We start from the raw sequence: 13,067 nt of genomic DNA, 5'->3' as shown, positions 1-13,067 counted from the left end.
GATGTGTGACTTCCACTCACAGAGTTACATCTGTATTTCGTTGATCTGTTTGCTATCCTTATTTCTGTGGAATCTGAGAACAGATATTTCGGATCCCTTTGAATACTACAGGGCCAAAGGAAATATCCTCCGATAACTAAGAGAAAGAAGCTTTCTGAGAAACCTCTTTGTGTTCTGTGAAATCATCTCACAGAGTTACAGCTTTCCCCTCAAGATGCCTTTCGCTAAGACAGTTCTTGTGGAATTGGCAAAGTGATATTTGGAAGCCCATAGAGAGCTATGGTGAAAAAGGAAATATCCTCCGATGAAATCTGGAAAGAAGCTTTCTGAGAAACTGCTTAGTGTTCTGTTAATTCATCTCACAGAGTTACTTCTATATTTCGTGGATCTCTTTGCTAGCCTTATTTCTGTGGAATCTGAGAACAGATATTTCGGATCCCTTTGAAGACTACAGGGCCAAAGGAAATATCCTCCGATAACAAAGAGAAAGAAGCTTTCTGAGAAACTTCTTTGTGTTCTGTGAAATCATCTCACAGAGTTACAGCTTTCCCCTGAAGAAGCCTTTCGCTAAGACAGTTCTTGTGGAATTGGCAAAGTGATATTTGGAAGCCCATAGAGGGCTATGGTGAAAAAGGAAATATCCTCCGATGAAATCTGGAAAGAAGCTTTCTGAGAAACTGCTTAGTGTTCTGTTAATTCATCTCACAGAGTTACATCTATATTTCGTGGATCTCTTTGCTAGCCTTATTTCTGTGGAATCTGAGAACAGATATTTCGGATCCATTTGATGACTATAGGGCCAAAGGAAATATCCTCCGAAAACTAAGAGAAAGAAGCTTTCTGAGAAACTTCTTGGTGTTCTGTGAAATGAGCTCACAGAGTTACAGCTTTCCCCTCAAGAAGCCTTTCGCTAAGACAGTTCTTGTGGAATTGGCAAAGTGATATTTGGAAGCCCATAGAGGGCTATGGTGAAAAAGGAAATATCCTCCGATGAAATCTGGAAAGAAGCTTTCTGAGAAACTGCTTAGTGTTCTGTTAATTCATCTCACAGAGTTACATCTATATTTTGTGGATCTCTTTGCTCGCCTTATTTCTGTGGAATCTGAGAACAGATATTTCGGATCCCTTTGAAGACTATAGGGCCAAAGGAAATATCCTCCGATAACAAAGAGAAAGAAGCTTTCTGAGAAACTTCTTTGTGTTCTGTGAAATGAGCTCACAGAGTTACAGCTTTCCCCTCAAGAAGCCTTTCGCTAAGACAGTTCTTGTGGAATTGGCAAATTGATATTTGGAAGCCCATAGAGGGCTATGGTGAAAAAGGAAATATCCTCAGATGAAATCTGGAAAGAAGCTTTCTGAGAAACTGCTTAGTGTTCTGTTAATTCATCTCACAGAGTTACATCTGTATTTCGTGGATCTCTTTGCTTGCCTTATTTCTGTGGCATCTGAGAACAGATATTTCGGATCCCTTTGAAGACTATAGGGCCAAAAGAAATATCCTCCGATAACAAAGAGAAAGAAGCTTTGTGAGAAATTTCTTTGTGTTCTATGTAATCATCTCACAGAGTTACAGCTTTCCCCTCAAGAAGCCTTTCGCTAAGACAGTTCTTGTGGAATTGGCAAAGTGATATTTGGAAGCCCATAGAGGGCTATGGTGAAAAAGGAAATATCCTCAGATGAAATATGGAAAGAAGCTTTCTGAGAAAATGCTTAGTGTTCTGTTAATTCATCTCACAGAGTTACATCTGTATTTCATGGATCACCTGGCTACCCTTATTTCTGTGGAATCTGAGAACAGATATTTCGGATCCCTTAGAAGACTATAGGGCCAAAGGAAATATCCTCCGATAACTAAGGAAAGAAGCTTTCTGAGAAACTTCTTTGTGTTCTGTGAAATCATCTCACAGAGGTACAGTTTTCCCTCAGGAAGCCTTTCGCTAAGACATTTCTTGAGGAATCGGCAAAGTGATATTTGGAAGCCCATAGAGGGCTATGGTGAAAAAGGAAATATCCTCATATGAAATCTGGAAAGAAGCTTTCTGAGAAACTGCTTAGTGTTCTGTTAATTCATCTCACAGAGTTACTTCTATATTTCGTGGATCTCTTTGCTAGGCTTATTTCTGTGGAATCTGAGAACAGATATTTCGGATCCCTTTGAAGACAATAGGGCCAAAGGAAATATCCTCCGATAACTAAGAGAAAGAAGCTTTCTGAGAAACTTCTTTGTGTTCTGTGAAATCATCTCACAGAGTTACAGCTTTCCCCTCAAGAAGCCTTTCGCTAAGACAGTTCTTGTGGAATTGGCAAAGTGATATTTGGAAGCCCCTAGAGGGCTATGGTGAAAAAGGAAATATACTCCGATGAAATCTGGAAAGAAGCTTTCTGAGAAACTGCTTAGTGTTCTGTTATTTCATCTCACAGTGTTACATCTGTATTTTGTGGATCACTTGGCTAGCCTTATTTCTGTGGAATCTGAGAACAGATATTTCGGATCCCTTTGAAGACTATAGTGCCAAAGGAAATATCCTCCGAAAACTAAGAGAAAGAAGCTTTCTGAGAAACTTCTTTGTGTTCTGTGAAAGGAGCTCACAGAGTTACAGCTTTCCCCTCAAGAATCCTTTCGCTAAGACAGTTCTTGTGTAATTGGCAAAGTGATATTTGGGAGCCCATAGAGGACTATGGTGAAAAAGGAAATATCCTCAGATGAAATCTGGAAAGAAGCTTTCTGAGAAACTGCTTAGTGTTCTGTTAATTCATCTCACAGAGTTACATCTGTATTTCATGGATCTCTTTGCTAGCCTTATTTCTGTGGAATCTGAGAACAGATATTTCGGATCCCTTTGAAGACTATAGGGCCAAAGGAAATATCCTCCGATAACTAAGAGAAAGAAGCTTTCTGAGAAACTTCTTTGTGGTCTATGAAATCATCTCACAGAGTTACAGCTTTCCCCTCAAGAAGCCTTTCGCTAAGACAGTTCTTGTGGAATTGGCAAAGTGATATTTGGAAGCCCATAGAGGGCTATGGTGAAAAAGGATATATCCTCAGATGAAATCTGGAAAGAAGCTTTCTGAGAAACTGCTCTGTGATGTGTGACTTCCACTCACAGAGTTACATCTGTATTTCGTTGATCTGTTTGCTATCCTTATTTCTGTGGAATCTGAGAACAGATATTTCGGATCCCTTTGAACACTATAGGGCCAAAGGAAATATCCTCCGATAACTAAGAGAAAGAAGCTTTCTGAGAAACCTCTTTGTGTTCTGTGAAATCATCTCACAGAGTTACAGCTTTCCCCTCAAGATGCCTTTCGCTAAGACAGTTCTTTTGGAATTGGCAAAGTGATATTTGGAAGCCCATAGAGAGCTATGGTGAAAAAGGAAATATCCTCCGATGAAATCTGGAAAGAAGCTTTCTGAGAAACTGCTTAGTGTTCTGTTAATTCATCTAACAGAGTTACTTCTATATTTCGTGGATCTCTTTGCTAGCCTTATTTCTGTGGAATCTGAGAACAGATATTTCGGATCCCTTTGAAGACTACAGGGCCAAAGGAAATATCCTCCGATAACAAAGAGAAAGAAGCTTTCTGAGAAACTTCTTTGTGTTCTGTGAAATCATCTCACAGAGTTACAGCTTTCCCCTGAAGAAGCCTTTCGCTAAGACAGTTCTTGTGGAATTGGCAAAGTGATATTTGGAAGCCCATAGAGGGCTATGGTGAAAAAGGAAATATCCTCCGATGAAATCTGGAAAGAAGCCTTCTGAGAAACTGCTTAGTGTTCTGTTAATTCATCTCACAGAGTTACATCTATATTTCGTGGATCTCTTTGCTAGCCTTATTTCTGTGGAATCTGAGAACAGATATTTCGGATCCCTTTCATGACTATAGGGCCAAAGGAAATATCCTCCGAAAACTAAGAGAAAGAAGCTTTCTGAGAAACTTCTTGCTGTTCTGTGAAATGAGCTCACAGAGTTACAGCTTTCCCCTCAAGAAGCCTTTCGCTAAGACAGTTCTTGTGGAATTGGCAAAGTGATATTTGGAAGCCCATAGAGGGCTATGGTGAAAAAGGAAATATCCTCAGATGAAATCTGGAAAGAAGCTTTCTGAGAAACTGCTTAGTGTTCTGTTAATTCATCTCACAGAGTTACATCTATATTTTGTGGATCTCTTTGCTCGCCTTATTTCTGTGGAATCTGAGAACAGATATTTCGGATCCCTTTGAAGACTATAGGGCCAAAGGAAATATCCTCCGATAACAAAGAGAAAGAAGCTTTCTGAGAAACTTCTTTGTGTTCTGTGAAATGAGCTCACAGAGTTACAGCTTTCCCCTCAAGAAGCCTTTCGCTAAGACAGTTCTTGTGGAATTGGCAAATTGATATTTGGAAGCCCATAGAGGGCTATGGTGAAAAAGGAAATATCCTCAGATGAAATCTGGAAAGAAGCTTTCTGAGAAACTGCTTAGTGTTCTGTTAATTCATCTCACAGAGTTACATCTGTATTTCGTGGATCTCTTTGCTTGCCTTATCTCTGTGGCATCTGAGAACAGATATTTCGGATCCCTTTGAAGACTATAGGGCCAAAAGAAATATCCTCCGATAACAAAGAGAAAGAAGCTTTGTGAGAAATTTCTTTGTGTTCTATGTAATCATCTCACAGAGTTACAGCTTTCCCCTCAAGAAGCCTTTCGCTAAGACAGTTCTTGTGGAATTGGCAAAGTGATATTTGGAAGCCCATAGAGGGCTATGGTGAAAAAGGAAATATCCTCAGATGAAATATGGAAAGAAGCTTTCTGAGAAAATGCTTAGTGTTCTGTTAATTCATCTCACAGAGTTACATCTGTATTTCATGGATCACCTGGCTACCCTTATTTCTGTGGAATCTGAGAACAGATATTTCGGATCCCTTAGAAGACTATAGGGCCAAAGGAAATATCCTCCGATAACTAAGAGAAAGAAGCTTTCTGAGAAACTTCTTTGTGTTCTGTGAAATCATCTCACAGAGGTACAGTTTTCCCTCAGGAAGCCTTTCGCTAAGACATTTCTTGAGGAATTGGCAAAGTGATATTTGGAAGCCCATAGAGGGCTATGGTGAAAAAGGAAATATCCTCATATGAAATCTGGAAAGAAGCTTTCTGAGAAACTGCTTAGTGTTCTGTTAATTCATCTCACAGAGTTACTTCTATATTTCGTGGATCTCTTTGCTAGGTTTATTTCTGTGGAATCTGAGAACAGATATTTCGGATCCCTTTGAAGACAATAGGGCCAAAGGAAATATCCTCTGATAACTAAGAGAAAGAAGCTTTCTGAGAAACTTCTTTGTGTTCTGTGAAATCATCTCACAGAGTTACAGCTTTCCCCTCAAGAAGCCTTTCGCTAAGACAGTTCTTGTGGAATTGGCAAAGTGATATTTGGAAGCCCCTAGAGGGCTATGGTGAAAAAGGAAATATCCTCAGATGAAATCTGGAAAGAAGCTTTCTGAGAAACTGCTTAGTGTTCTGTTATTTCATCTCACAGTGTTACATCTGTATTTTGTGGATCACTTGGCTAGCCTTATTTCTGTGGAATATGAGAACAGATATTTCGGATCCCTTTGAAGACTATAGGGCCAAAGGAAATATCCTCCGATAACTAAGAGAAAGAAGCTTTCTGAGAAACTTCTTTGTGTTCTGTGAAATCATCTCACAGAGTTACAGCTTTCCCCTCAAGAAGCCTTTCGCTAAGACAGTTCTTGTGGAATTGGCCAAGTGATATTTGGAAGCCCATAGAGGGCTATGGTGAAAAAGGAAATATCCTCAGATGAAATCTGGGGAGAAGCTTTCTGAGAAACTGCTTAGTGTTCTGTTATTTCATCTCACAGTGTTACATCTGTATTTTGTGGATCACTTGGCTAGCCTTATTTCTGTGGAATCTGAGAACAGATATTTCGGATCCCTTTGAAGACTATAGGGCCAAAGGAAATATCCTCCGATAACTAAGAGAAAGAAGCTTTCTGAGAATCTTCTTTGTGTTCTGTGAAATCATCTCACAGAGTTACAGCTTTCACCTCAAGAAGTCTTTCGCTAAGACAGTTCTTGTGGAATTGGCCAAGTGATATTTGGAAGCCCATAGAGGGCTATGGTGAAAAAGGAAATATCCTCCGATGAAATCTGGAAAGAAGCTTTCTGAGAAACTGCTTAGTGTTCTGTTAATTCATCTCACAGAGTTACATCTATATTTCGGGGATCTCTTTGCTAGCCTTATTTCTGTGGAATCTGAGAACAGATATTTCGGATCCCTTTGAAGACTATAGGGCCAAAGGAAATATCCTCCGATAACAAAGAGAAAGAAGCTTTGTGAGAAATTTCTTTGTGTTCTATGTAACCATCTCACAGAGTTACAGCTTTCCCCTCAAGAAGCCTTTCGCTAAGACAGTTCTTGTGGAATTGGCAAAGTGATATTTGGAAGACCATAGAGGGCTATGGTGAAAAAGGAAATATCCTCCGATGAAATCTGGAAAGAAGCTTTCTGAGAAACTGCTCAGTGTTCTCTTAATTCATCTCACAGAGTTACATCTGTATTTCGTGGATCTCTTTGCTAGGTTTATTTCTGTGGAATCTGAGAACAGATATTTCGGATCCCTTTGAAGACTATAGGGCCAAAGGAAATATCCTCCGATAACAAAGAAAAAGAAGCTTTCTGAGAAACTTCTTTGTGTTCTGTGAAATCATCTCAGAGAGTTACAGCTTTCCCCTCAAGAAGCCTTTCGCTAAGACAGTTCTTGTGGAATTGGCAAAGTGATATTTGGAAGCCCTTAGAGGACTATGGTGAAAAAGGAAATATCCTCTGATGAAATCTGGAAAGAAGCTTTCTGAGAAACTGCTTAGTGTTCTGTTAATTCATCTCACAGAGTTACATCTGTATTTCATGGATCTCTTTGCTAGCCTTATTTCTGTGGAATCTGAGAACAGATATTTTGGATCCCTTTGAAGACTATAGGGCCAAAGGAAATATCCTCCGATAACTAAGAGAAATAAGCTTTCTGAGAAACTTCTTTGTGATCTATGAAATCATCTCACAGAGTTACAGCTTTTCCCTAAAGAAGCCTTTCGCTAAGACAGTCCTTGTGGAATTGGCAAAGTGATATTTGGAAGCCCATAGAGGGCTATGGTGAAAAAGGATATATCCTCAGATGAAATCTGGAAAGAAGCTTTCTGAGAAACTGCTCTGTGATGTGTGACTTCCACTCACAGAGTTACATCTGTATTTCGTTGATCTCTTTGCTAGCCTTATTTCTGTGGAATCTGAGAACAGATATTTCGGATCCCTTTGAATACTATAGGGCCAAAGGAAATATCCTCCGATAACTAAGAGAAAGAAGCTTTCTGAGAAACCTCTTTGTGTTCTGTGAAATCATCTCACAGAGTTACAGCTTTCCCCTCAAGAAGCCTTTCGCTAAGACAGTTCTTGTGGAATTGGCAAAGTGATATTTGGAAGCCCATAGAGGGCTATGGTGAAAAAGGAAATATCCACCGATGAAATCTGGAAAGAAGCTTTCTGAGAAACTGCTTAGTGTTCTGTTAATTCATCTCACAGAGTTACTTCTATATTTCGTGGATCTCTTTGCTAGCCTTATTTCTGTGGAATCTGAGAACAGATATTTCGGATCCCTTTGAAGACTATAGGGCCAAAGGAAATATCCTCCGATAACAAAGAGAAAGAAGCTTTCTGAGAAACTTCTTTGTGTTCTGTGAAATCATCTCACAGAGTTACAGCTTTCCCCTCAAGAAGCCTTTCGCTAGACAGTTCTTCTGGAATTGGCAAAGTGATATTTGGAAGCCCATAGAGGGCTATGGTGAAAAAGGAAATATCCTCCGATGAAATCTGGAAAGAAGCTTTTTGAGAAACTGCTTAATGTTCTGTTAATTCATCTCACAGAGTTACATCTATATTTCGTGGAACTCTTTGCTAGCCTTATTTCTGTAGAATCTGAGAACAGATATTTCGGATCCCTTTGAAGACTATCGGGCCAAAGGAAATATCCTCCGATAACAAAGAGAAAGAGGCTTTCTGAGAAACTTCTTTGTGTTCTGTGAAATAATCTCACAGAGTTACAGCTTTCCCCTCAAGAAGCCTTTCGCTAAGGCAGTTCTTGTGGAATTGGCAAAGTGATATTTGGAAGCCCATAGAGGGCTATGGTGAAAAAGGAAATATCCTCAGATGAAATCTGAAAAGAAGCTTTCTGAGAAACTGCTTAGTGTTCTGTTAATTCATCTCACAGAGTTACATCTGTATTTCGTGGATCTCTTTGCTAGCCTTATTTCTGTGGAATCTGAAAACAGATATTTCGGATCCCTTTGAAGACTATAGGGCCAAAGGAAATATCCTCCGATAACAAAGAGAAAGAAGCTTTCTGAGAAACTTCTTTGTGTTCTGTGAAATCATCTCACAGAGTTACAGCTTTCCCCTCAAGAAGCCTTTCGCTAAGATAGTTCTTGTGGAATTGGCCAAGTGATATTTGGAAGCCCATAGAGGGCTATGATGAAAAAGCAAATATCCTCCGATGAAATCTGGAAAGAAGCTTTCTGAGAAACTGCTTAGTGTTCTGTTAATTCATCTCACAGAGTTACATCTATATTTCGTGGATCTCTTTGCTAGCCATATTTCTGTGGAATCTGAGAACAGATATTTCGGATCCCTTTGAAGACTATAGGGCCAAAGGAAATATCCTCCGAAAACTAAGAGAAAGAAGGTTTCTGAGAAACTTCTTTGTGTTCTGTGAAATGAGCTCACAGAGTTACAGCTTTCCCCTCAAGAAGCCTTTCGCTAAGACAGTTCTTGTAGAATTGGCAAAGTGATATTTGGAAGCCCATAGAGGGCTATGGTGAAAAAGGAAATATCCTCAGATGAAATCTGGAAAGAAGCTTTCTGAGAAACTGCTTAGTGTTCTGTTAATTCATCTCACAGAGTTACATTTGTATTTCGTGGATCTCTTTGCTAGCCTTATTTCTGTGGAATCTGAGAACAGACATTTCGGATCCCTTTGAAGACTATAGGGCCAAAGGAAATATCCTCCGATAACAAAGAGAAAGAAGCTTTGTGAGAAATTTCTTTGTGTTCTATGTAATCATCTCACAGAGTTACAGCATTCCCCTCAAGAAGCCTTTCGCTAAGACAGTTCTTGTGGAATTGGCAAAGTGATATTTGGAAGCCCATAGAGGGCTATGGTGAAAAAGGAAATATCCTCAGATGAAATCTGGAAAGAAGCTTTTTGAGAAACTGCTTAGTGTTCTGTTAATTCATCTCACGGAGTTACATCTGTATTTCGTGGATCACTTGGCTAGCCTTATATCTGTGGAATCTGAGAACAGATATTTCGGATCCCTTTGAAGACTATAGGGCCAAAGGAAATATCCTCCGATAACAAAGAGAAAGAAGCTTTCTGAGAAACTTCTTTGTGTTCTCTGAAATCGTTTCACAGAGTTACAGCTTTCCCCTCAAGAAGCCTTTCGCTAAGACAGTTCTTGTGGAATTGGCAAAGTGATATTTGGAAGCCCATACAGGGCTATGGTGAAAAAGGAAATATCCTCAGATGAAATCTGGAAAGAAGCTCTGAGAAACTGCTCAGTGTTCTGTTAATTCATCTCACAGAGTTACATCTGTATTTCGTGGATCTCTTTGCTAGGCTTATTTCTGTGGAATCTGAGAACAGATATTTCGGATCCCTTTGAAGACTATAGGGCCAAAGGAAATATCCTCCGATAACAAAGAAAAAGAAGCTTTCTGAGAAACTTCTTTGTGTTCTGTGAAATCATCTCATAGAGATACAGCTTTCCCCTCAAGAAGCCTTTCGCTAAGACAGTTCTTGTGGAATTGGCAAAGTGATATTTGGAAGCCCATAGAGGGCTATGGTGAAAAAGGAAATATCCTCCGATGAAAACTGGAAAGAAGCTTTCTGAGAAACTGCTTAGTGTTCTGTTAATTCATCTCAAAGAGTTACATCTGTATTTCGTGGATCTCTTTGCTAGCCTTATTTCTGTGTAATCTGAGAACAGATATTTCGGATCCCTTTGAAGACTGTAGGGCCAAAGGAAATATCCTCCGATAACTAAGAGAAAGAAGCTTTCTGAGAAACTTCTTTGTGTTCTGTGAAATCATCTCACAGAGTTACAGCTTTCCCCTCAAGAAGCCTTTCGCTAAGACAGTTCTTGTGGAATTGGCAAAGTGATATTTGGAAGCCAATAGAGGGCTATGGTGAAAAAGGAAATACCCTCCGATGAAATCTGGAAAGAAGCTTTCTGAGAAACTGCTTAGTGTTCTGTTAATTCATCTCACAGAGTTACATCTATATTTCGTGGATCTCTTTGCTAGCCTTATTTCTGTGGAATCTGAGAACAGATATTTCGGATCCCTTTGAAGACTATAGGGCCAAAGGAAATATCCTCCGAAAACTAAGAGAAAGAAGCTTTCTGAGAAACTTCTTTGTGTTCTGAGAAATGAGCTCACAGAGTTACAGCTTTCCCCTCAAGAAGCCTTTCGCTAAGACAGTTCTTGTGGAATTGGCAAAGTGATATTTGGAAGCCCATAGAGGGCTATGGTGAAAAAGGAAATATCCTCCGATGAAATCTGGAAAGAATCTTTCTGAGAAACTGCTTAGTGCTCTGTTAATTCATCTCACAGAGTTACATCTGTATTTCGTGGATCTCTTTGCTAGCCTTATTTCTGTGGAATCTGACAACAGATATTTCGGATCCCTTTGAAGACTATAGGGCCAAAGGAAATATCCTCCGATAACAAAGAGAAAGAAGCTTTGTGAGAAATTTCTTTGTGTTCTATGTAATCATCTCACAGAGTTACAGCTTTCCCCTCAAGAAGGTTTTCGCTAAGACAGTTCTTGTGGAATTGGCAAAGTGATATTTGGAAGCCCATAGAGGGCTATGGTGAAAAAGGAAATATCCTCAGATAAAATCTGGAAAGAAGCTTTCTGAGAAACTGCTTAGTGTTCTGTTAATTCATCTCACAGAGTTATATCTGTATTTCGTGGATCACCTGGCTAGCCTTATTTCTGTGGAATCTGAGAACAGATATTTCGGATCCCTTTGAAGACTATAGGGCCAAAGGAAATATCCTCCGATAACTAAGAGAAAGAAGCTTTCTGAGAAACTTCTTTGTGTTCTGTGAAATCATCTCACAGAGTTACAGTTTTCCCTCAGGAAGCCTTTCGCTAAGACATTTCTTGAGGAATTGGCAAAGTGATATTTGGAAGCCCATAGAGGCCAATGGTGAAAAAGGAAATATCCTACGATGAAATATGGAAAGAAGCTTTCTGAGAAACTGCTTCGTGTTCTGTTAATTCATCTCACAGAGTTACTTCTATATTTCGTGGATCTCTTTGCTAGGCTTATTTCTGTGGAATCTGAGAACAGATATTTCGGATCCCTTTGAAGACAATAGGGCCAAAGGAAATATCCTCCGATAAGAAAGAAAAAGAAGCTTTCTGAGAAACTTCTTTGTGTTCTGTGAAATCATCTAACAGAGATACAGCTTTCCCCTTAAGAAGCCTTTCGCTAAGACAGTTCTTGTGGAATTGGCAAAGTGATATTTGGAAGCCCATAGAGGGCTATGGTGAAAAAGGAAATATCCTCAGATGAAATCTGGAAAGAAGCTTTCTGAGAAACTGCTTAGTGTTCTGTTATTTCATCTCACAGTGTTACATCTGTATTTTGTGGATCACTTTGCTAGCCTTATTTCTGTGGAATCTGACAACAGATATTTCGGATCCCTTTGAAGACTATAGGGCCAAAGGAAATATCCTCCGATAACTAAGAGAAAGAAGCTTTCTGAGAAACTTCTTTGTGTTCTGTGAAATCATCTCACAGAGTTACAGCTTTCCCCTCAAGAAGCCTTTTGCTAAGACAGTTCTTGTGGAATTGGCCAAGTGATATTTGAAAGCCCATAGAGGGCTATGGTGAAAAAGGAAATATCCTCCGATGAAATCTGGAAAGAAGCTTTCTGAGAAACTGCTTAGTGTTCTGTTAATTCATCTCACAGAGTTACATCTATATTTCGGGGATCTCTTTGCTAGCCTTATTTCTGTGGAATCTGAGAACAGATATTTCGGATCCCTTTGAAGACTATAGGGCCAAAGGAAATATCCTCCGATAACAAAGAGAAAGAAGCTTTGTGAGAAATTTCTTTGTGTTCTATGTAATCATCTCACAGAGTTACAGCTTTCCCCTCAAAAGCCTTTCGCTAAGACATTTCTTGTGGAATTGGCAAAGTGATATTTGGAAGCCCATAGAGGGCTATGGTGAAAAAGGAAATATCCTCCGATGAAATCTGGAAAGAAGCTTTCTGAAAAACTGCTTAGTGTTCTGTTAATTCATCTCACAGAGTTACATCTGTATTTCGTGGATCACTTGGCTAGCCTTATTTCTGTGGAATCTGAGAACAGATATTTCGGATCCCTTTGAAGACTATAGGGCCAAAGGAAATATCCTCCGATAACTAAGAGAAAGAAGCTTTCTGAGAAACTTCTTTGTGTTCTGTGAAATCATCTCACAGAGTTACAGTTTTCCCTCAAGAAGCCTTTCGCTAAGACAGTTCTTGTGGAATTGGCAAAGTGATATTTGGAAGCCCATAGAGGGCTATGGTGAAAAAGGAAATATCCTCAGATGAAAGCTGGAAAGAAGCTTTCTGAGAAACTGCTTGGTGTTCTGTTAATTCATCTCACAGAGTTACATCTGTATTTCGTGGATCTCTTTGCTAGCCTTATTTCTGTGGAATCTGAAAACAGATATTTCGGATCCCTTTGAAGACTATAGGGCCAAAGGAAATATCCTCCGATAACAAAGAGAAAGAAGCTTTCTGAGAAACTTCTTTGTGTTCTGTGAAATCATCTCACAGAGTTACAGCTTTCCCCTCAAGAAGCCTTTCGCTAAGACATTTCTTGTGGAATTGGCAAAGTGATATTTGGAAGCCCATAGAGGGCTATGGTGAAAAAGGAAATATCCTCCGATGAAATCTGGAAAGAAGCTTTCTGAGAAACTGCTTAGTGTTCTGTTAATTCATCTCACAGAGTTACATCTATATTTCGTG

Source organism: Macaca mulatta, chromosome 5, assembly GCF_049350105.2.
Source record: "Macaca mulatta isolate MMU2019108-1 chromosome 5, T2T-MMU8v2.0, whole genome shotgun sequence".
Taxonomy (NCBI): domain Eukaryota; kingdom Metazoa; phylum Chordata; class Mammalia; order Primates; family Cercopithecidae; genus Macaca; species Macaca mulatta.
Note: the sequence above shows the minus strand (reverse complement) of the source record.